Source organism: Miniopterus schreibersii (assembly GCF_964146895.1).
Source record: "Miniopterus schreibersii genome assembly, chromosome: 11".
NCBI classification, from domain to species: Eukaryota; Metazoa; Chordata; class Mammalia; order Chiroptera; family Miniopteridae; genus Miniopterus; species Miniopterus schreibersii.
The window spans coordinates 57656661-57660512 of record NC_138111.1 but is presented as its reverse complement, the minus strand read 5'-3'; the positions used below and the strand labels follow the sequence as shown (position 1 = coordinate 57660512).

Here is a 3852-nt window from a genome sequence, read left to right as displayed (position 1 = left end):
ATTTTTCTATAAACCTAAAATAGTTCTAAAGAAATAAAAAGTGTAGTAGCTTAAATTTTACATTAACTAACAAGTAAAAAATTATACCCTAGCAAATACTTGATTATACATGCCAGAGCTCTTTACAACAGAATATGAGATCCCGAGGAAAATACTATTTTTCATATAACATATTTACATATATAAGCAGATCAAGCATAACTGGAAAGCAAACCACTGCCGAAAAAGCAAAGGCTTTATATTCACTATTGTGGACTCCGAAGAAAAGGGCATAGGTTTTCAAAATACACGTCACGATATTTTTTTAATTATTACTATTCTTTATAAAGAAACATTCTCTCAGAAAAATGCTCTTAGTTTCATAATTTAAATAATGGGAAAACAGAATTAAAAACATATGTGGTGCCCAGAAACGGATTTAGAAGCACCTTTAGCCTCATAAAGTAAGGTAGGTATTTTTACCCCTAAATCTTTCATGAAAATGAAGGGCCGTATTTGCAAAAATCGTCAGGTAAAAGGGTATATATTCAAATCCAAGACATTTTCTTTCTTTCTTTCTTTTTTTAATATATCTTTATTGATTTCAGAGAGAGGAAAGGAGAGGGAGAGAGAGAGATAGAAACATCAATGATGAGAGAGTCATTGATCGAGCCCGCAACTCGGGCATGTGCCCTGACCGGCAATTGAACCCAGATCACCTGGATCCCAGGTCGACGCTCAACCGCTGAGCCACGCCTGGCTGGGCCCAAGACATTTTCTTATAAATTTTATTTTATTTTATTTCTCACCTTTTGTGAGCTAAGAGAGATGCCACGTACTGATAATTTAATTTCTGCCAGTCTCTAATGCTAAGTAATTTAATATGATTATTTTATTTCATTATCACAAAAATGCTGACATATGAGTTTAGTTATTTTCTAAAAGGAGATGAAAAAGTTCAGTGAATTTGTGAGCATGAGATTTGAATTTAATTTATCTGACCTTAAGAGGTTGCATTTAACCACTATTCTCTGCTGTTTAAGTAATTTACTTATTTAACTCATAATGACTAATCTTAGATGTTTTATGTACAAAAAATGACATTTTTGGAATTTGCCATGGGTTAATTTAAAAAAAAAAAAGAAAAAACCTTAAAGTCAATGAATCTATGAACCTAAATCCAGAAAATATTCTAGAAGCAACCGCTATTTAAAAATAAAAAGAACAAATTGTATAATGTTATGAAGTGTATAAAATCAGTTCTACAACTTCACCATACACAAATCAATTGCCATTGGATTAAGGATTTGGATATTAATATTTTTAAAAGTCAACAATGACACGAATATGAAGTGATCGATTTTTTGTCCTTAGGGTAATAGTCCAGTTGTCTATTGATACATAAGAAACTACTCTAAAACTTAGTGGTTTAAAATAGCAATTTATTATTATCTTTCAGTGCTGGGTAGTTCTCCCTTGAGGTGTCTCACATGGTTACAGGGGATGGCACATAGCTGGGTGGGCTAAAGGTTTCTGAAGGCTTCACGTGGCTGGGCGCTCAGGGTGGTTTTGCGGCCTGAACAGCAGCCAGATCTGACTTCGGCAGAGAGCTCAGGCGAAGCCTCTCCCAGGGCCTGGAGGCGGTCTCTTCTGTGGGCTGCGCTTCTCAGAGCCCGGTGGCTGGGATCTGAAAGTTAACATCCCAGGTGGACACATCCCAAGAGATTCCTTCTGTGTCCTAGCCACAGAAGTCCCAGAATGTCACAGAGACCAGCCTAGATTGAAGGGCAGACTTATACTCCCCCCCCCCCCCCCCTTTTGATAGGAGTAGGATGAGTACATTATAGAAGAGTATGTGAGATGGGACTTCTTGCTGTGCCCAACTTTGGAAAATGCAGTAGGCCACAGCTAGAGGAGTCCTCAGCTTAGATAAAACAAATATACTAACCATAAAAGAATACCTACAACTACATGAAAATTTAATTTTTATGTTCATTATGGTGCAATCACATTACAAAGCAATTTGTTATTATCTTGATAACTTGGACATTTCCACAAACATCCCCTGTAGCTCAGCAATTCTTTACATAGGTATATATCTTCAAAAGATATTTGCACACAAGTAATTTGGAGATGTGTCCAAAAATGTTAATAGGAGCCTTGCCCATTAAGGAAAACTTCAGGAAACGGAATGCCAGCTATTAAAAATGGATGAACAATTTGTGATATATTCATCTCCACAATGAAATGCTATAGTAGTAAATGGAGTAGTATTAGTATTAACATAATATTTTTAAAAATGAAGTTAGGGCCAGAAGACTACAGAGTATGATATTAATTTTATAAAGTTCAAAATTAACAAAACTAAGGAGCATATTGCCAAAAACTTTAATAATCATGATGGATATATTTTAATATAAAATTTAAAAAAATTTAAATACAGATAGAGTCAAATTATGCAGTAGCATGTCTAGGTATACTGAAGTCTGAGGCAAAGAAAAATCTAAATTGGTAAATTAGATCCTAAATTGGTAAATCCCACCCCTCCCTTTTAAAACACAATGCAGTGGTATCAATCACATTTTAAAATGTACATTCCTTTTGACAGCAAACTTGATTCTAGGAGTCTATTATAAAGAAATGTTGGTCTATGTACACAAAGCAACACATACAATGACATTCTTTGCAGTAGGTATACTGATAATCCTTGATACATTATACATTCTTTAACATGGAAGAAAATAAACTATGGTACATAAAACCAAAAATTATGGTATATAAAACAATATCTAAAGCATATTGTTAAACAGTAAATTCCAAAATGTGCATTATAAATTGTTCCATACTCTTTTATTTATGCATGTACAGAAAAATTAACTAGAAGAATCTACATCAAACTTTCCCCCCCCACACCAAGTGCTGATAATTTATTTCCCTCTGGCCCTGGGCTCAGTACATAGATGACTTCTCTTCACCCTTTGGGTTGACAATTTTCTCCAGGTTGCTACTGATGATATGATGAAGCTCAGCACCGAAGGCCTCAGATCCTGCACCACGGCCCTGAGCTCCCCGGAGGCCGCCTCATCTCGCTCCTGCACCAGCCTGGGAATCTGCTGCCTCGGTCTCCTTAGGGGCCTTGTCCACAGCATCCCTGCGGCCTGAGAAGTTCGTGGAAATGGTTGTCTGGAAGGCTTCTGCTTTGGTCTTGACCTCATTCACCCTCTCCAGCACCTTCTCCTGGATTGCCACCCCAAAGTCATTTCCATCCTCAATTTGGGGAACAGGTGCTGGATCCATGTGGTCACCAGAAGACATTTTCTTTGAGAGTCCAGGCTTCTGGCCTAACCAGGGAGGCAGGGCCAGGAGCTTCTCAGTCCCAGGGAGAAAGCACTCGGGGACCTTTCTTCTCTTGCTTATGTTTCCATCTCCTCAGCCTGGGGTGGGGGGCCTGGCATAGGGATGTCCCTGGGGCTCCGAGAGAGGTCAGCTCAGCCACATTGAGGGAGTCCTCGTGTAAGAGCAATTGAGGTGCATGATTTTCTGCGGCAAGAATCAGTAGAGGAATCCCCCAGACTCCCGGAAAAGAATTTGCCTGAAGACGTCCACCTGTTTGAGGGCTCCCCTGCTCGGGCACACCCCACAAGGCTTGGCCATGCTGCTCCAGCTGCCAGATTTCGGGCCTCCCAGCTGCCCCTCCCCCCCCCCGGCTTTCGCTTTTACTCCCCACACCCTCTGCATCAAACTTTTAACAGCTGTTACCTGTGGGGAAAATATTGAAAAATTGAAGGAATGAGAAATGTTCCCATTTTCTTCAGTGACTTAAATCTCATTGGAACTTTTTACAAGAGGAATATATTACTTGATAATTTAAAA

At 38.8% G+C, this 3852-nt stretch overlaps 1 pseudogene across 1 annotated transcript; it reads right to left on the bottom strand.

Annotated features, from left to right (window-relative positions):
- Positions 1-2928: 2928 nt before the first annotated feature.
- LOC308563868 (proteasome activator complex subunit 2 pseudogene) lies at positions 2929-3633 on the bottom strand (annotated as a pseudogene). The gene has a single exon. The product of its transcript is annotated as a proteasome activator complex subunit 2 pseudogene (transcript).
- Between the last annotated feature and the right edge of the window lie 219 nt (positions 3634-3852).